Genomic DNA, 21,232 nt, shown 5'->3' on the forward strand with positions numbered 1-21,232 from the left:
CCTATAAAAACTCTGTTTATTTGTGAAATGGGTAATAAGAGTCAGTTGGATTCCAGAGTTTAGTTTTGTCAAGATATGTAATTTATTTTAAATGAAACGGAGGTACACAGATAAAAAATGTACAAGTGTATGACTATAATCCAAGTTTCTGGCTTTCAGTTCCATAAGGAAATAGGCATCCTGTCTCAGTGAATTATTGTTCTTGGATGCTTGTACAGCAGTGATGCCTACAAAGAAAGGGGAAGAAGGTAAAGGGTACCCTACAAGAAAGAATCATCCATATATTTTTGAAGCAGTGAGCCTATTAGGGAGTAGGGTAGTATGAGTCTGATGACACACTGATGACAGAGCAAAGATTTAAAATTTTGCCTCATTAAACAATTCTTCATGCAGATCTGGAGTCTTTCTTCTAAAGGAGTCATGGGGCGTTTCCAAATGAATCCTCTATCAAATATTTCCAAAGGCTGAATTAACTTTAATGTGATCCTAATTTGAAAGCAAAAAAAAGCATCTTCAAAATATATGTGAAGACCTATATGCTCTTTAACAGTAGCAGTACAAAAAATTTTATGTATGAACGGAACCAAAACAGAGTGGTTAAAACTACATTGTGACTAAGGTATCTCATGTCCTGGATTTGCTAAAGAACGGGTTAATGTCACAATTTTGTCAAACAGTACAGTGCTATTTGGTGATGAAGAGTTATTTTATTAGGAAAAGAATCTGTTCACAGAATGCTGCCACCTAGCACCATATTAGGACATCAATTTGTATGGCTGAAAGAAAGAATGTGACCTATTCACCAGCCCTACTTGCCACGGAATCCTGGGCTGGAAGTCTTCCACCTAAATTTGGCTAGACTTAGCACTAAAGTCCTTGTAAAACGCCAAAGTCAGTCTAAGATGGAGGTAGTTTGTGAGGGTCTTTTAATTTTTCCCAGAAAACCTCTCTATCTGAAGTCTAATTTAGCAAAAAGGTGGTCAAGGGGAAAAAAATAAGTCTGGCACTTGTAATGCAAAAACCTGTTCAAGGTTTCAGTGGTGGGTTTTGTGGGATGTAGTATTTTGGTAAAGACTGGGTTTTTAAGACAGAAATTTTCTATTAAAATTAAACAAGATCTGGAAGTCTGAGTTAAGTTCTGATTTGATATCCCTGAAATCAACTTCAGATATTTCAGTACTTTAGTTTTACTCAGTTAATTTATGATGTTTTTGACTTACAAGTGCTCTTGGCCTGTTCTGGATCATGAACTTGGAAGTCTTTTAGCCACTAAGCAAAAATTTTCTCCTGGAACTGAAAGCTGCTTTCCTAGGGGGGCTTACTGGAATTGCAAGCCAGTTTACTACAGTTTTCCAGACATGACATCTGAAAAAAAAGTGAGAGAGGAAAAAAACCAAAAGTTGTAAACCACGCTTTTTAAAAAACTATGTTGCCCATCTTTTTACTTGAAAAGTCTTAGTTTTGGGTTGTAGGAGATATCTCTTCTACCTGATGGAGGGAAAGGGTAAGAAAAAGTATATCTGCCACCTACATAAATTCAAAATATGTTCTCAGAAGCAGTTTAAAAAATTTTCTGAAGAATTTAAGTCTGATGTCACTGTAAGCAGATGAAGCAAGTTTATGTAAATATAACATTACATGCTGTTGATTCAGTGGAATCTTTGAAAGATATGTAAATGAATTGTGAGAGTTGAACCCTTGTCATTTAGAATATAATGGAAAACACTCAATGGCATCTACTTCTAATTAGATTTAAAAATACCAAATCAAAAGCCTGAATAGAAATAAGTCAAAATTGTCAAAACCAGGTTAATGAATTTAGACTTTTATCTTGCTTTTAAGAGAGTTCCTGATAAATTTGCGGTCTCCATTTTAGTTTGCTATAATTGCTTTACAGTCTGGATACATGACAAAGAGTTTCTTCTGCTCAGTTTAGACTAGCAGGCCTGTTTTGGGTTGGCCTCCATTTGCTGGCTTTGGCCTGCAGAGCTGGGGGACATGGGATCCACAGAGCTGCAAAACAGACACTGCTCTGGTTTGAACAGATCAGAGAATGTTGGAAGGAAGAATTAAAATGGTGATAAAAATTGTTAAGAGAGTGAAGGAGAAGATTCTCAGAAATAAATTATCTTTTGCATTTTCTATGTGAGAAGACAACAAGTACTACTGCAGATTATTTCTTTGGCTATTCTGTGGTCCTGGGGTATTATCCTTCTGATTTCCTTCAGGAAAGTGTCTTTGTTGACAGTACAATTTGAAAGAGTACAAATGAGATGAACAAAGAGCAGAACAAAAGTTGTTCTTGTGAAATACCAGAAAAATTAGAAGACTTGCTTTTTCCTCTGTTATATATTCAATTTGTTGGACATCAGCTTCTTACACATACACACATTCAAAATGAAGAATTTTTCACCAGACCATATTTTTGTGCTTTCCCCCCACCTTTTCCTTTGGAAAGATTTATCTTTTTTCTTGTTACCTTAAAATGGAAAAGGTAAGTAAGAAAACAAGCAGCAAGGGGATGTTGGTGCTAAATGGACTCAGATTCCTCAAAAAGTGGTGAGATGAGTTGCTGAATCTCATGATTTGGGCAGCCTTTTGATCAGCCATCTAGATTTTTTTTAATTGTTACCGGTTTTGTACTTATTTGTGCTAAATAAAGATGCATATAGTTCTAATATACCTTCTTTTATTCTTACTAATTGTGGAAGCTAAAATTTAAATATTAAAATATTAAAATATGAATGGCTAGCAAGTACACGTATGATAAATTCTAGTCCCATTTATCACTGTCTTCTATAAATTTTCCTTTGGAAAGACCCTTCACATCTGTAGAAATAAAGCATATTTAATAACCACACTAAGACAAATTTGGCTTGTAGTTCTATCAGCAAAAATACAAAGTTATGGAGTTGCCTTTCAGTAGGCAACGCACATCCTCTGAGACTTCAAAATTATTCAAATTGATGTTGTTGTTCTTGAAACATTAAAGTGAATGATAAAAATGAGGAAGCTAGTGCTGGCCAGAGGTTAGCAAGAGGCAAACAGTGTGCAGCCATGTCCTTGAAGCTATGCTGCTTTGCCTCTTGTGCTCATGACCTGCAACGCCCTAAACTCTCGAGTCCTGGATCTTTGTGGAAAAGCAGTTACAAGCTGTGCCAAACTCTGTGATGCTTTTGTGCTCTGAATACATGTCCTCCAGGGTCTAGGATGAAACCACTGCATTCATTTGCACTTGAGTAAAAACTACATTGTTTTTGCAGTCATTTGGCATCATGTTCAAAAAATATAAGGTCAAATTCGGCTCTAGTGTTGCAACTCAAATGATTTAAATGGCATTTTGCCCACCTACATCAGAGCTGGATTTGGCCCATCATCTGGATCTACTTAGTGAATACTGTGCTAAATGTTCAATTCCTTGCACAGGGTTTTAGTTATGTGCTTACCATTGAATTAAATGGGAATTGTATTCTTAGGATCTTATCCAAATTATGAGACTCTAGGACTCTGAAGAGAACTTATTTTTGTTAAAGTTTGTTCAGCACCAACCACACTAGAACTTAAATTACTTTTTAAAAATTAATGTATTTTAAAATTTTGCCTAGACTTATTAGGTACTGAAAATCTGCTGTTTTGATGAGCAAGGAAACAGCACGGTAAGTCAGAAGTCTTTGGAAATAGATTCATTATCTGTCACCTGTTGAACCAGTGATCAAGTAGTTTTGGTCATATTTGTTTTTCATACAAAATCAAGTTTTCAAATACATTTAATTTTTCAAGAAAAAAATTCCTAAAATTCCCAAATGAAAAATGAAAAAATGTTTTCATTTTTGATGCTCAGAATCTCTTCCTTTGAAAGAGCACACTCTTATTGGCTCTAACTCACCTAAACCAAGTGCTTGACATGTCTTCCTCTAAGATCTTTATAAAAAGAGTACACTGATGAAATATTACAGTGAAAATTTTTCCCCACTTCTAAGAATCTCGTTACTTTAAGCATGAAAGCTTTCTAGAAGAGAAATCAGCAGAAAATTTTGTTTGAGAGAAAGGCATCTAATTGCATATTGTCCTTCCACTCTTGGCTGATATTGTTTCAGATCTCATTAAATCAAATAAAAACAATGATGTGATATTGCCTAGCTAAGGTGCTTAGCTCTAGATTTATCTAGTACCTGCTTTTACATAGATATAATTTGTCAATCTTGCCTATTTTTAAATTCATAATCAGGGACCAAATATCTTATGATTTGGGGTATTCTTTCACGATCTTGAAGCCTTTTATAAGCTGTAAGTATATGTGAAATATTTGTACTGAGCCTTTCTTTGCCGTGTCTGGAAGATCAGTTGCTTACAGGCTGTCTGAGGAATAAAGGAAAACACGGAGTGAGGTAGGAAGCACATGGTGAGCATATCTGGAGTGAGTTCTGCAGCATTCACACATACAGAATACTGATTGATTATGGAAAAACGATCCTCTGAAGTAAGTGGGACAACATATGGAAAAGTCCATCCCTACATGAGCATTCTAAAAGCAAGTTAAAGAAAGTAAAAATGCAAGTGCACAGAAATAGTGTTGAAGTGAGGCGGTGAATGCACTGATGTGAAAGTAAAATCTTTGCTGTATAGAGGAAAGCTGTGTTCCTGAGCGATGTAAGGTGAAGAATACGGAGGCTGACCAAGATGTAGCCTGTAAGAACACAGACCAAGGATCCTGGGTTCATTGTCGCTTATTCTGCAAAGGTAATCACAGAACAAGAGCTGTGAAGCCATGTGAGTCAAACATCTAGAGGATGTTTTGCAAGCCAAAAGGGCAGGAAGCAGCAATTGCAACTAATTGAAATCTTGAGACATTTGATCTGATGCAGCATTAGGGCAAGCCACAGCATGTTATGAACAGAAAGTCAGCCTGAAGGATTTTATGGTGTATTACCTAAAGATAAAATATTAAACTAAATAATTAGCTGATTAGACATCATTTACAGGAATAATTCTTTTAAAGTATGGCCAAAACTGGAGGACGTGTTAATTCTGATCCCAGAGATAACTCAAGACTGTTGATAGCTTTCTCCTGTAGCAGACAACGTAAAGCAGTGGGAACAAAATATATAAAATATATTGTTCTTACTGTAATTAAAGTGAGGAAAAACTCACTGTGGAATGCACTGGATTCTTCAGAGAGCAGGAAGTCATACATCATAAGTGTTTGGGAATAAAAGATGTTCTCAACTACTTAAATTATTTCAACTCTTTATATGGAATAGCGTATAGCTATTTGGTAGGAACTGTAAACATTCTAAAGGTATCCAAATGAGTGCTTTCAATTTCGAGTTCACTGTTTAACACACAAGAAGATGAAGTAAGTTTAAAGTAATGTCACCTATGCTACTGCACCTGCAATCCCAGAAGTGATTGTGAAAAAGGACACAGGAATATTTTCAAGAGGGGAGGAAATTCCCCATTTTGAGAGAAATTACTTTTGTACACTTTGCATGCCTGGGCAAAGCCATTGTAGTACCAACTAATTGAGTGACTTTTGACAGAGGAACAGCAAAAAGGATTTGAATTGGTGAAGAAAGGATTTTTATGAACTAGATTGTATTTAAATTTCCAAGTTGATCCTAGGCACTTGTGGCTTCTGTATGGGAAATTATTTTTATGCAATGCTGAAAGTTGCTGTGGGATTTGCACATGAATAAATTGAGCTTGATTGGTGTGGAGTTTGGAGGCTGCAAATTTAATGCTTAAAGTTTGTTGAAGACTACAAATGCTAGAACATAAAAATAACATTTTTTTTTTCTTTTCCAGTGTTCTATTATCCATTGCTTTTACAGAGCTTATTTTTGTACTTCTGCCTTTTTTTTTTTTTTTTTTTTTCCAAATGAAAAAAGTACTGGGAATTATCAGAGTCCTTTCTAGGTAACTGTTGTGGCAGTGTACTTACATATCTATCCGTGGCTCTGTATCCCTGAACATAAGGCAGTTCTGAGCTGCAAGTAAAGACAGTAGAAACCCAAAAGAAATGAAAATAATTATATTCCTAACCAGGGAGCAGAAAATGCTTGGCTCTTCATTAGAAAAATTAGCCAGAAAAAGAATTCCGAACTTAGACACTTTTGGAGAGAGCCTAGCCCAGTAATTAAGAAACTAAACACTTTATTCTTGCAGATTCCAAAAGAAAGAACTCATTTCTTTGTTGGGGACCTGGTGCAGAAATTTAAGAAACATCCCAGAGAGATGAAGAGGGAATTTGGAAATTTCCCAGCAACTTTTTTGCCTAATAGGAGATGGCTTGTGGAGGAGAAATTGCTCAGAACTTGAGAGATTTCCTTGCAGTTGATAGATCTGTTTGAAATTGCTGATAATTTCAAACAAAGAACAAACAATGCTCTCTGGCAGAGATTTCGAAGAAAATGAACAAAACCTAGTCAGGAGATACACTATTTGAATTTTAGGAGTTTGGAAAAAGATAAAACTTCTATTCATATTTTTCTTTAAATTAAAGGGAAGGGTGGCAGAAAATGGGCTGTAATCAGAAGTCTGGGTAATGAAATCTACCAGTTCTTACACCTTTGTATTTCTTATGTATTTTTTCTTCTAAAATTGGGAAGAAGAAATCTGCTTGTGCTAGTTGGATTCTTTACTTCCAGTGTCCTAATGAATAATTTCATTTCGATAAGCAAGCACTGTAATATGGAGGATTAAGGCAGATGGAGGTTTTAGGTGTGATTTTCACAGTCATAGAATATTCTGAGTTGGACAGGACTCACAGAGATCATCAAGTCCAACACTTAAGTGAATGACCCATATGGGGCACTCAAACACCTGAACTTGGTGTTATTAGCACCATGTTCTCAACAATGAAGATAATCTTAAGGTCTTTTTTGTTGGTTGTTTTTGTTTGTGGGTTTTTTTTTTGTTTTGTTGTTGTTGTTTTTGTTTTTTTGTAAATGTACTCATTATCAGGACTCATAAATATAGCAGGAGACCACTTCTCAGGATCTGCTGCGGCAATACAATGTGCTAGTGCTGTCATCACTGATTCGCACTCAACAGCTGTTTAAATTGAACACTGACACTATTCTGAGCACTGCTTCAATAGAGCTCTACCTATATGCTTTTCAGATACCCTGTTAATTTAAAAAGCGTGACTGGCTGTTTTATACTGGTCCCCCAAAAAATGCATCTAAGAAGAATTGAAATCACAATGATCAAGTCCTAAGTGATAATTGGAAGGCACTGTAAACCCACAAAAATTTTTGCATTAAGTAGATGGTGGAATGAATAATACACATTAGGGCACATAAGACTGCGTATTCAGAAATCAGTTTCAGCTTCTGGGTAAAATTTCTTCCTGAATTTTTTAGACACTTAATTAGCTATAGAAGTTCCTTGCACTTACATAGCCTGTAATGACAAATTTAGAACAAAAATTTCTTATGTGGAAATAAGATTAGCAGATTCTAGGACTCCTTCCTTTCACTTACCTGCTTGACCAGCTCAATATAGTACTGGTTGACGATTTGTTGTGAACAAATAAGCTTTCACCTAACACTAAATTTGCTGTCCATTTTTTTCTTTTACCAGGTGGCTTTCATTTTTAAATCCAGTTGCTTCTGTTTCAGCAGGCTATGTGAAATTGCAGCCTAGCATCTCTTTCCCATTCTTGTCACCTTTCTCCTGACAGCCCCTAAAGCCGGAACACCATCACAAAGGTCCTGCCTTCTTTTCGTGCACGTCCGTTCAGACACAGCTGCCTGGCCAATCCAATTGTGCTCTTAAGCCTATATAAAGCCTCTGGACTCCCTCCCTCCTCCAAGCCAGCTGCCTTTCCTTGGCCCTGATCCCATGTGCTGAACCTGAAGAGCAGGTTCCAGCTCTGGCTGTATTCTTGCAGCAAAGGCTGCAAACCATACAGGCTGCCAAGGCATGACCTCTGAGGCACACATCAGTAATGTAGCAGGGATCAGCTGGAACTTCTGGTGTAGGAGTGCTCCAAATCAGGTAACCCATTATTTAGGAAACTCTTTAAGCTCAACAAACCAGTTTTGAAACATCTGCTCCCAAACCTTTTTTGTGGTAAGGTTTCAATAGTTGCCAGCCCATATAGAAGAATACCTTTCAATTCAATTTCTGGTTGGATGATTCAGTGTATGAAAGAAATATTAAAAGAAAGAACAGGTTTTTATAATTAGTAGATCCATTAATATCAGTAGTGTAGTTTACATGCCTTTCTGAATAATTATTTATTTAATTTTATTATGATAGTCCCAAAACCACTGTGATGTGTAAATAATAGTACAAGCTTGTAAGTGATTATTTTAGGTAAAGGAGTAGTTAGAGCATATATTCTAACTGATACTACAGTAATTACTTCATAACTTTGAAAATTTGGAGTGCACTTCTAATACTTTCACTAACACCTAAATTTTGTGGTTATATGCACAGTTTTCCTTTTAAGTATCTCTTCTACCTACTGGCATGTGTTATAATGTATACACATACTTATTTTCTTTTCTTTCTGGTGTGAAATTGAATTAGCCTTTTTGCTTCCCATTTTTGGCAAGAAAATAAGGAAAGTCTTGTTTCTTCCCATGGAGAGTGATTTCAAAGCTAGATGTATCACTTAACATTTCTTAAAATTTCTTTCTCTGTTCCAGAGCAACTTAATTTACAGCTTTCTATATTTACAGTGTTTCATAAAAAGAAATTGTGTTTGGCTTTCTTGAATAAAAGCTGAACAGCTTGAAGTGAGCTATCTTCAAAGTAACAAGAATATTGTGCAAATACTTCAGAAAATCAAATAAAATAATCATAATCAAATGTTGCTCAATTGTGTTTGGATCCTACAAGCTAAACTCTGATCAGACATTGCAAGTAAAATGCTGCAAAAGTTGAGTTGGGTTTACTGGTGTTTTCTCTTCTGGACCAAAATTAATAGAGATTTGTATTCCAGATAGAATCACTCCAAGAACTTTGTGAACAAATTTAATCAAGTCTGCTTTTGATGCTACTTAATATTTATTTAAAGTAAGGCTTTCATATGTTAGCCCTGGAAAGGTTGACTTGTCTTATTAGTACTCGTGGTTATGATTGCTCAGCTTCATGTTGCTACTTTATATTGGCAGTCCAATATTTAGTATTGTTTTTATGATGCACCTCTTCATATTGCTAAAAAATCTCATCTTTTGAGAAGAATATATGGGAAAGAGAAGACCGGTATGTCTTCTGAAAGATAATAAGCATTAGAATATTTTGGTATTAGCATTTCTGCTGTAAACTCTGTATTGCTAGAAAGAGATTCACTATTGGTTTATATTTCTTCGGGAAAGCTTAGTTTTTTCTACTTCTGTATTGCCTTTCTGACACAGGTGTGTTGTTTCCAAAGAATTTTTTTTTTCATCTTTGTCATAGACTGTCATAGTTTTGTGTTTGGAAAGCACTTGATACAGGATGAGACTTTTCTTCATGTCAGTGTTCTTTTTTCTTCTTGTTCTTTTTTGCCTAGACTATCCTGAAGTTTTTTCTGTATGCTGAAGTTTCACCCAAGGGAGACAAGGTATACAATTTTTGCTCTATCTTGTACTAGACAAATTGACAATATAATCTCATACCTCCTCTGTGTTGCACCAGATATTCTTGTTAAAAGGGGGTCTTTAATGAATGAACGTGTTGTGGATAGCAGTCAGAGACCTGCAGCCAGGGAGCAGGGGTTGGAAGGGAGGTTTTCAACCTTCCACTAATGCTTCAAAGTCTTCGAGATGTGAGAGGTTGATTTTGATATCGCTTCATGAGGAGAACCACACGCAAATGTGCAAATGTACTCTCTCAGACTGCCCCAGTGCTTCCTTTTCTATGAAGAGTTGGCAGATTATATTAATGAATATAACAGCAGAGGTATTTTGATAGTATTTCTTTTAATCTAAAGAAATTTCAGCATTAAGTGTTTTATCTTGCTTTAGAGGCATTCTATTATTTTGGTATTTATTGTGCCTTGCATAATTAAAATGATAAATTTTACTAAGGATTTAATTTCAATAAACACTTTGACCATTTCATAAAGTATAAGATAAACAGGATAATTTATTTTAAGTCATCTTGCTAAACTCAGACTTTATATTATTTTTTAATCTTACAAATGGTTTTGAGTTGAACTAGCTTAAAAACCCCAGAGATTTATATTATGTATTTAAAAGTGCATTAGTTTATCTGATTATGGATGAAAAGAAAGCTTGAATAATGGTGAAATTTGAAAAAAAATTCTACAAGCTTCTACAATTAAAAATTTTATATAATAGGTAAGCTCCTTAAAGTTGTGGGAGTGGAACATAAAGTATTCTTAGTTACTAAGTTTTCTTTTTTTTTTTTTCCAAATCCCATAGTGTAGGATCAAAACTAGGGTTCACATCTGAATCTTAAAATGTCTTCCTCTCCAGTGGGCCACACTGGCCACCTATGGCAACATACCATTTGTTGAAGTTCAGACACAGGAAAACCCTTTGGAACCTTGATCCTCTCCTGACTGTAAAATGGAATGTGTGAGCAAGGTGTGGTTTGTGTTTGAGTCTTGACTTTACATGTATTACTGTGCAGAGCTTCAGAGAACCAGAAGGATTTTATGACAATGTGGTGATGATGCCGTTGGCACTGGTCAGTGCTCACACTCCTCTGCTCTGAAGGTCCTGTATCGCTCAGGATCAAGCTGCCTTGTTTTCCAAATCCTACATTTCACTTGACTTTCCAAATCCTCACTTGTCATGACTGATCGTCCTACCCAGTCAGTTTCACCGTTCTTGGCTCTGCTCCAGCAAATCACTCAACTCAAGAAGGAAGCAGGTTGAGATGAGGTTCTAAATAATTGCTATTGAAAGGATAACTTTCTTGTCTGTTCTAAGAAGAAAGAGCATGGCATATGCAGGTAGGCGAGGCGATGTTTTTCTTCATTCTAAGCCCTGCCTAAACAAAATTACTCCTCTCCTGGTTCACTGGCTCCTGTGGGGCTACTCATTTGATTTAGGAAAGTAGAGTTTTGCCCATATGGAATTTGAGTCTTAGGAGTGATCTCCTTCTGATTTAAAATTATTACAGCCATCTGAGCGTATTTACAGTTCCAACTAATTCTTTGCAGATTCTTTAAACTATATTATGTAATGTGTGTTTTTACTTTTATTGCTCTTCCTGAAACTCTAATGTTCTTGTTACTGCTGTTCTGAAAATAAAACATCTATGTAACAAGACTATCATATTTTACATTTTTTGGACAGCCTCAGATTTAAAATGCATGTCAAGGTGAATTGCATAATGGAATAAGGAATGAAGACCTTCTTTGTTGCACTCATGGGAAGACAATAATCATGATGCCTAACCTGAAGCCAACTGAAGTGATTTTGGAAATGGAACAGGAAGGCTTTCCACTGGCTACAGATCTGTTGTATTCTATATTTGAACAGTTTGAAAGCTGATTGTTTTCATCAGCATAACTTCAAATTGTTTACTGAAATCTCAGGTCACATGTGGGAATGTAAAATTTCTTGCAGAATGTCACTAAAGTAATTTCTGAGAAAACACATTCTGATTTTGGAACAGTATGTCCTGGAGAAAGAAGATCTGGAATCGTTGGAGTTGCTTAGGGAGTTGACTGAGTGAATTTGAGTTAGTACCCCAAGAACTGCATCAATAATGGCATAGAGTCAAACTCTGGGAACCAACTGAACTTTACATAAGTTAGTTGTGAGTTGCCAAAATGAATCACTGCAATGGCCATTCAGTCTTCTATATTTGCCATTTTTATTGGCCTTTTTATAGAAAAGGAAAAGAAATTGGGCTTTTTTCCTGGTTTTTAGGAGTCAATAATGAAGCTACTACAGAAAAAGAAAATGAAAAAGAGCAGAGTAAGCCATCAACGGATTGCAAAAATACACACAATATTTCTCCATGGCCAGGAGGACTTTTGCTTTCCTTTTATGATTTTTTTTGGTGAGAAGAGAGATCATATTTTGATATTTGAAGAAGTACACAAACTCTATTAAAACTATTGCAAAAGTCAGAGAATACATTGACAATTGTATTGGCTGCAATGCATTGGCTGCAATTCATTGACAAAATTATCATCAGATTGTATGAGGGTTTTTTTTTTTAATTAATTTTAAATTATAAATCTGTCAAAACTAAGATAAACTTACTTCAAGACAAACTTTATTGAAAAACTCATGCTGCATATTTTGTGTACGTTTGTCCCTCTATTTATCTACAGAATGAGTGTTACAGCTGCTGTTCACAAAACTGGGGCTCTGCATATCCAGTTGCTACAATCTGTAGTTTGAGATTTCAAGATCATCTCTTCAAGGGGATTTTGATGTTGGTTTTTCTTACTTCTTTTAAAGTAGAGGTTATAGCTACATATAATAGAGATTATTGAATATTCAGTTGTAATTATGTGTGATTTGTTGTCAAAATGGCTTCTCAAGCTTCACTCTGTTGCTTCTTACATCAATCATTTTCAGAGTGTTCTGTAATCATTATACAGTGCCCATGAAGTCAGACTACAAAAATCTTCTGTCTCTGTCTTTTCAAAGTCCTCTTCCACCACTTTCCCTACCACCTACCATTTTGTAGTGATAGGCCCAAAGGAGTATCCTTAGGAATCTAGAGTCTCAGAATTAAATTTAAGATGTAATAGAATTCTGTCTTACTTTCAGGCCCACCAGAACAACTAATAAAGCTAATTTTTTCCAAAGACTGTTTTTTAAAAATATATTTTACAGTTCATCGTTTCTTTCTTTAGGTATTTTTTTTCTTCCAGGACATATTTTATTCTGATTGTGCACAGGGATGACAAAACAGAGCTAAGACAATAGAAAACACTTGGCTTTGTGGTTCAGTTATATTAGTTTTAATTTTAATAATCCTAGATGGTCCTAGTGAGAATGAAGCCACATATATGCTTTGAAGCATAGACAGTCAAAGGAAGCTAAATGCATGGTTTAGTTAGCATATTCTGAACTTTACACCATTGTTTCTGCTGTGTGAATAGACATACAAGTTAAATCCCAAAGTCTATTAAAATTCTGGAATCAATTTCACTTTATCAGAATGAACTTTTGGATAACCCTTTTTTTGCTTACAGAAAAAGTTCTAATTTACTTAAAGCTTATTAAAATGTATAGCAGTTCTTTTTTTTACAAACAAAAAGATATTGTAACACCACAGTGGACAACTTCTGCCTTCCTGCTCCAGTTAAAACCAACTTTATCAGTGCTGTATCTTAATAAAGGTTAAGCAGGTTTTGCTGGAAGTACTGCCAAGTAGATGATGATCAACTTTTTTTCTCCTAGACTGAAAAATTTAAAATAACAAAAAAACCTTTCAGTGTAAGTCATTCATTATATGGTGAATAAATCACTATAGTGACACTACATCGAGGAGTTCCTATTTATCTTCTGAATGCAGAGATACGTGTCTGTGTACACCTGCTTGAGAAACCTGCACTAAAATGACCACAAACAAGTGAATAAATTTGAGATGCCTCATGCAATACATACTATTGCTTTTGCTGTAAAACTAAAAGAAATCTGAGTCATTGCAATCTTAGAATGTAATGCCAGACAAATGAGAACCAGACCACAAACAATGAAGCCAAGTACATCATTATAGGTTGAGTAATGTGAACGACTTACATAAACTATGGCTGAAACTCAAGATTTAGCAAAAGACTATCACCCTTAATTGCATAACAACAATTAAAAACTCATTAGTCTGCAAGCTGTCCATCAGGAGTAATAATCACATCAATTGAAGTCATAAATATTTAAGGAGGACAATTTTTCATTTTGATTTAACTTTTTGTCTTACCTTTCTTATGCCTGTCATTTATCCAATGCTTCTCCAAAAAGGGGAAATAATTGCACTTTTTCTTCACCCAGGCTTCATTTTCAGCAAGCTTTTCCAGAAAGATTTTCCAGCAAGATTTTGAGCCCAGGACTCTTAATAAAAATATCTGTCTCTCTGAAGACCTTTCTTGTTTTACTGACAATGCTCTGCCATGGATTTAGTTAAGGTTCCTCATTTGCTGATCCATTGGTTACATACAATAATAGTTCAGGTGATCCTAACATGCTCTTGAAAAAAAAAAAAAAAGTGTTATGGCTAGTAGTAAGGTCTACAGGATTTGTGATAATTTTGTTTCCACTCTTCATTTAATAAAAAGGATAAAAATCACTTATCAGCCAGGTCTTGTTAATGTTAGCTAACATTCCTACCAGGCATTTGCTGTCTGCACTGGAAGCCATTCTTTAAGAAGCATCATTTATAAGCTGTACACCCATGTGATGAAATAACCACAGATTATCAAAGGCTTTAGGAGTTTTAGAAGACTTTGGATGAAACTGTGAAGAGACAAGGCATCAAACTAAGAACAAAACTTAAGTCCTGCAAGACAGTGTTGTGACATCTCCAGTGTGCTGTCACACAGCCACATTAAGAAACTCTCACTTCTTAAGTTGCCTCAAAGACCATGGAAATTGTCTGATGGCAGGAGGTACCAGACACCGAAGTCTTACTAAGAACAAATGCATCAGGGATTTTTCTAATGTACATTTGAAGTGGTTGGCCATGTGATCTAAATGCTTGGAGGCAGACTATCCCATAAGACATTTGAATGTGGTAAACACTCTTGCTGGAGTCAGCTTAAGGGTTATTAAGATTTTCTAGAGATAATCCTAAAAATGTGAAAAGTCCACTGATTTATGAGCTCATGATATTCCTAACAACAACAGCAAATGGCAGGAGATGATTTACAGTGGTGTAAGTACATTTGAAATGGACTAATTTCAACAACTAATGTCCAGAGAGTTGAAGAAAAGAGAGCTTTTTAAAGAGTCAGCCACACTAAATTAAGTCTGGCAATGTTGTGGTGAAAACATTCCTTGGATTTCATAATCATAGGAGAACTCACCATCAGAATTAATGCAGAGAGGAATTTGTTTGCTGCCATCATGGATAATAAGCAGAACAGAACAAAGAGTAGCTAGTTCAACTTTTTACAGCTCAAGTTTTCCAGTTCCCATTTTAAACACCTTAAGGAGCAACAACAAATCTAATCTTTCTTCTGAATTGTTTCCCTAACAAAACTTCTCATACCAAGCACCACAGCATTCAAGTGGGAGAAAAGAGGCGGGGATTTGTTGGCATCTGCTGAAGAGATATCTGCTGCCAGTGATATGACTTACAGGCTTGTACTTTCCTTTAGTCTCCTTACACCTGCTTTATCATAGATGGACTACTTCCTTTCAGAAGAGAATTCAAATACTGGCTTATTCTTTGATGTAAAGCAGAAGTTCCTACGTAGTTCAGGGAGTCTGGAGTCCAACTAATAGTAAAAGCTCTAGCTTAAAACCATTTTACTTTTTTGATGGAGAAAATGAGGATGATTTTAGGGGCTAAAAGGGTATACATATGTATAATTGCCACCGAGATATTTGGGAAGCCTTCTTACCTGATGGTAAGAGGGCTTTCCCAAATCAAATAATCAGATGGAGGTTTGGATGAAGAATACTAGACTTGGATGAAGAATACTGACTTGGATGAAGAATGCTACAATTAAAAACTTGTACCCTCATAAGCAACTCTTGCTGGAGAATGCCTTGATATATCCTGCTAAGTCCTAATTATGCTGCTGAAAAATTCTGTTCTAGTGAATATTGACAAACTGGGCGTTTTGTCTTCTTCTGTAACTGGTTCTTAATAATCCTTGGTACGGTATGCTCTATCTGGGTTTCAACAGAAAGAATATTTCATGCAATTGATTAGTCTCTCTGAGTTCCAGACACAGCACAAACTGAAATATTAGTAAGCAAAAAACTAAACAAATGTTTTGTTTTGTTTTTTTTTAAATTGAGGTAGCAAAGCATTTTATTTTCCACAAGAGTGTTATTTGATCTACTTGAAGAGCCAGAGGTATTTTTAAATCTGACAAAAATAAACTTTGAGTTTAAATTGAAATACCAAAATGGATTTAATTATGTCAATTCTTATTTCACTTGTTTTCCAAAAATTACAGATTTATACAATTTTCTGGTTTAATTGCCTGTCACTTTTCCAGTGGGGGATGACACTGACCTGTTTTTCCAATTAAATTGCAGATGAAATACTCAAAACTAATAACTATGCCAACTTTATTATCCAATGTCATTAATTTTTCTGTATATGCTGTGATGTATACTTCTGGTCCCTTCTTATGGTTCTTGGTAGTGAAGAGCTTCAAAGAGCTAAAGATGATTAAAACACTTTCTGGGGTATTTCTGTAGGCTTAATAGAGAGAAGAGGTTTTAGAATTAGACAAAATGACTATACTACCTTAGATTTTACAATCATAGGTATCAAAATTTGTCTGAGTTCTTAGTTTTGGTTTTTTTATGTTTTGTTTTGGTTTTGGTTTTGGTTTTGGTTTTGTTTGGTTTGTTTCTTTACTTTATAGCATTATCATTATTATTATTATTTCTACTTGCATTGTATCTTTTACTGATTGTTGTGTACATGTCTGTCTGCTATACTATGTATTTTACAGTCCAGTTCTGAGAAATATATATAGGGTATAGATGAGCCGAAGCACAAAGAAAGCATGCTGATTTTGGAAAGACAGAGAATTTGGCATATATCCAATCAAGTTAACAGTTTGTTTAAGCAATATTTTTGGAATGCACCTGAATTACCATTATAAAATTAATGCAATAATACTTAATGACTCATGGCTGCAGGATCTTTGATGTAGAACTAGAAGCCTTCAAAACTGAATTTCATTGAATCATTCAACAGCAGTCAAAGCTGCATTTTCAAATGCCCATTACCATGTAAAGATTATATATTTGTGGATTTATCAGTGAACTTTCTAAGTACACCTTGTCTAGACTAAAGTAGTCACAAAAGACTACATGTATCCCAACTTTATAAATACAACATAAACATCAAAATATGATCACAATTGCAAAGACATTCTCAAGTGACAGCAGAAAGCATTCAGAAAGAGGCTTTCTTAGCACTTAACAACTCTTATTGTTAAAAATATTTGTCACTCAACAAATTACACTAAGTGTCCCCAAAATGGGAACTAAATTCATACCAAAGCCACTTAGTGACTGTAAAGAAGGAAATGAGGGAGTGTGAGTATTCTTTATCACCAAGTCAAACTGCTTCATAACTCAATTTCTGAGTTCGCCCATCTGAAACTGACACCCTTCACTGCAGGGCAGATTTTGCTTGTCCTTCTATTAAAGTAAGGCAACTCTTCTCCCAGGTAAAAGGTGACAGGACAAGAGGCTGTAGCTTTGAGTTGCAACAGGAGAGGTAAACTGAGGTTTATACTCAGTACTAAGAAAAAATTAATCAGTGAAAATGTAGTGAGGCATTGGTACAGGCTGCCCAGGAAGTGATGAAATCACCATCCCTGGAAGTGTTCTAAAGTCTGGGAATATGGCATTTGGTGATATGCTTTAGTGGTGAATGCAGTAATTCTGTGTTAGAGGTTGGACACAATGATTTTGGGGCACTTCTCCAATGTTCTATGATTGAGCTCTCCCCCGTACTCGTAGGTGGGCTGGCTGTGAAAAAACAGAGTCACAGCAGCAGAGAAATACATGCGCTAAACGTGGGCTGCAGAGGGATCAATCCCCAAGGAACCCTCATGTGGACAGGCAGGGGACACTCTTCTTTTGTTCATGGTCAAGTGTTTCGATACCTTTTACTACTTTTGTAAACAAAGCCTAACACACCCTCACGTCCCAAGGCTTCAGCTGATTGTCAGCTGAGAGCCACCCCATCCAGGGCTGACTAGCACAGACTTGTTTTTCATAAGGTGGGTATCCAATGCTATAGTTTTCCATAATTATGTAAATTTGCAGTAGTTTCTGTCTTTTCTAAAAATACCAAGATTTTTATTGGTAATCAAAGATTTCACAGAGATTTACAACATTAATCCAGAATGCATCATCATTCTTTATCAGAGACTGATTTGTTGACTCTGTTCAATTTGCTTTTATTTATATTAGTTCTTTTTCACAGTGTCTGTCATCACTAGTGTTCAGTTTGGCACCTTCATCCTCATGGTTCTCTGTTCCCCTAAATCCTACACCTATGCTTCAATTACAGTAGCTGTTTGTAACTTCTACCATCTCTGGTTTCATAGACTGGACTAGGAGCTCTTCAGCCATTTTTTCTCCCAGGTTCCTTATGCTCATACAATAAAGGTTTCAGGTGTGTTTTATTAAACATGACTAAAATTTCTGGAGACCAAGTTTCCCACACACATTTGTCATATGCAGACTTGGTTTCGCGTTACATTTTACCAAAAATAGATCTTTGTTCATTTCTGTAAATATCATCACACTATAAGCTATTTTTATACAGCAAGCATAGCACAAAATTGAATAACATTCTAGGAGTATAGACAGAATGAAAATTTCAGTAGGAATAAAATAGAAGTGTTACTCAAACCTATTTATTGAAAGGCAAGATTTTTCAGTTTTGGATAAATTAGAATTAAACCTGGATTGAGAAGCAGTGAAATTTTTATTCCAAGTCATAAAACCCCCAAGAAATTCTTATCTCTTAATTTTATTTTTTTTTTTTTTTTGGACAAACTTAAATAAAAGGACTGCTCTATACTTGCTGTCTTACTGCCCTACAGCAGAATCTGGAAGCCTGGAAATGTCCACTCATGAGTAGCAGGCAAAGCCAGGAAGCTCAGCCAAAAGGGGCTGCAGGTGGGACCTTGAGCAAGGGCCTTGCCTTGTCTGGAGACTGACAGCCTCCAAGGCTCTCCAGAGTCCCAGCGCTAGAAACCTTTCTTTCCTACCTCTTTCCACATCCTCCTGAGAACGATTTGCAAAGCTAGAAATTATAATTATCATCTTAAGAAATACAATTTTCTAAAATCAAAATATAAACTTCTTCTTGGAAAAAAAAAAACAAACTGGAAGAAAATTCCAAAATAGCCCTAATACAGTTCTACCCTTCATAACATTGAAAATAATTAATTATGTTTTAGTATAATTGAATTTTAGCCGCTGAAATTACAGTTCATTAATAACATGTTTTAATATCTGTGTTTTTAATGATACTATATAAAGGTAGGAAAGACTAAAAATATTATGTTATACCTAGTGCAAACTTTTCCAGCAAGGATCATAGTATAACTAGGTTGTCCCAGACAAGTTGGAAGAACATCCCATAAATACCTACCTGTGAAAAAGCACACATTTGTGCCCCTTCTAAATAAAGAACTGCCAAATAAAACATTTTATATTATATATATATATAATTCTCATAATGTTATTTTTAGAATTTATTGTATTATTTTTTAAAATGCATAAACGAATTTATTTTACAACATAAATCAGTGAGGTATTCATAAACATAACTGTAATTTTTTTTAAAATTATTTTTCAATACAAGATTATGGAACTGTGACATTAAATTATGCTAATTTTCCATAATCCTGTTAGACGCATACAGAAAAATACAAACTGTAGACAACTGATCAGATGCAAAAATTTGCCAACACCATTATATATCAATTTTCAAAATTTCAAAACTTTATTATGGATGATCTCTTGCTAGTAGAGCCTCCCTCTCCCATCAATCAGCAAGTAAGAGCAGCCTTTGTAAGAAAGTCTTTGAAGTCTTTCAGAGTGGGCAGATAGTGCCAGCCACTGCAGTGACCACACCAGGCTGGGGGATTTCAGATTTAGCAAGGCAGAGTAGAAATGAAGGGCAGCAATTGCTCACCTCGTGCTTGCTCATGGAGAAACAGGTAGAGTGACACTTCAGCAGGGTAAGCACTGAAGTTGATGACTGGCAACGATCTGTAGCTCAGAATGGAAGGTGAGGTGGTAGACTTGATGTCTTTCTTCCCAACTTTCTGAGCAGGTTGGGGCATGCTGAGGTCTTCTCTCAGGGACAGCTGATGCTGTAAGTACAGCCCATCTGCCATGGACTCCGTTCAGCCACCAAGGAGTTCACAAATTACAGAAAACAACCTTTCCAGAAATGAATGCATGTTCCTGCAACCACATTTAAAGTTTATCTGTTAAAATCTACTCTGAAAAAAAAATCTAAATTATACCTTTCTATTTGTTCTTAGTCCCATTTTCCACTCCTTTGGGACTTCTGATCTAACTTCATGTTGCTCAACTACCAAGGCAAGTCAACAAAGCACCATGTGTCTTTGTCACTTAAACAGGTCAGGATATGGACTTAAGGCTCCAACTTTTCAAAAGTTTCAATAAATGAGTGATTATTTTGCTGACAGTCACTCTGGGTCACGAGCCAGGAACAATGAACCTGGTGGTAAATCTGATATTGATTTGGGCATGTATATTTGCCTTCACAGTCGAAACAGGTTTGGATAATATATTAGGAGGGAATTAAAAAGCATTAATCTGTTCCTCGACAGGCATTCCTATGTTTTTAGGTAAATTCAGATAAAAGGTTTTGGCACAAATAAATGAAAAATTGAGCATAGGAAAATTCAGTTTAATGACTGAGTTCTCTTGGGTAATCATCCAGGATTTACAAGATATGCCAGGTTTGGCAACAGGATGTAATTCTGCAAACAAGACACTTTAATATAAACTTAGTTATATTCCTTTTTCCTGTTTACTAAGGTTCTTGCCTTAAGATAGCTCAAATTATTGTACTTCAGACAATTGTTTATGATGAGCCAACTCTGTTGAAATAAAGAGCTTTTGAAATTTCCTCCTGCTTTCCCTTGGGATTTCTGTTGTAAAAATGGATAATGATATGAATCTAAGAAAATTTGGTTGAGGAGAAGCTTTAAAGAAAAGAAAAATTATGGGGTTTTTTTTATAAAACAATAATTTGAGAAGGACTTATGGAAGAGGTAATTATATTATAAATCTTCACTGTGCATCCAGGATAACCAATTGAATTACAATATACATTTTGGTTAGTGATAAAAACTGTATTCCTGTTGGAATGCAAACTGAGAACTGCCTAATCCTTTGTTCTTACATGTTTATTGATTAAAATGTGTTGAAATGTCCCATGTTAGCATCTCAGCCAAAGGAAACCTAAAGTAGTTTTAAAACTTTTTTTCCCCAAATCCTCGCCTAACAAATTTTACTTTTAGTGAAGTTACCAACCCTTTACTATATAAAATAAAATACAAAATGCCTACAGATAATAAACCTGTTTAAGTATTTGATCCCAGTTCTTTTGTGAA

General features: G+C 35.5%; 1 long non-coding RNA gene across 2 annotated transcripts in view; it reads left to right on the plus strand.

Annotated features, from left to right (window-relative positions):
* LOC140681759 (uncharacterized) overlaps positions 1–18,622 on the plus strand; it is a 50,936-nt gene extending 32,314 nt beyond the window's left edge. Inside the window, exons 3-4 of one of the 2 annotated variants that reach the window (XR_012052895.1) lie at positions 9,506–9,556; positions 11,262–18,622. This is a non-coding gene — a long non-coding RNA (uncharacterized lncRNA). Of the gene's footprint in view, positions 1–9,505; positions 9,557–10,590; positions 11,235–11,261 lie in introns of those variants that run through there. The other variant, XR_012052896.1, reaches the window with a different exon arrangement.
* Positions 18,623–21,232: the final 2,610 nt, after the last annotated feature.

The sequence above is a fragment of the Taeniopygia guttata genome, chromosome Z (genome assembly GCF_048771995.1).
Source record: "Taeniopygia guttata chromosome Z, bTaeGut7.mat, whole genome shotgun sequence".
NCBI lineage: Eukaryota > Metazoa > Chordata > Aves > Passeriformes > Estrildidae > Taeniopygia > Taeniopygia guttata.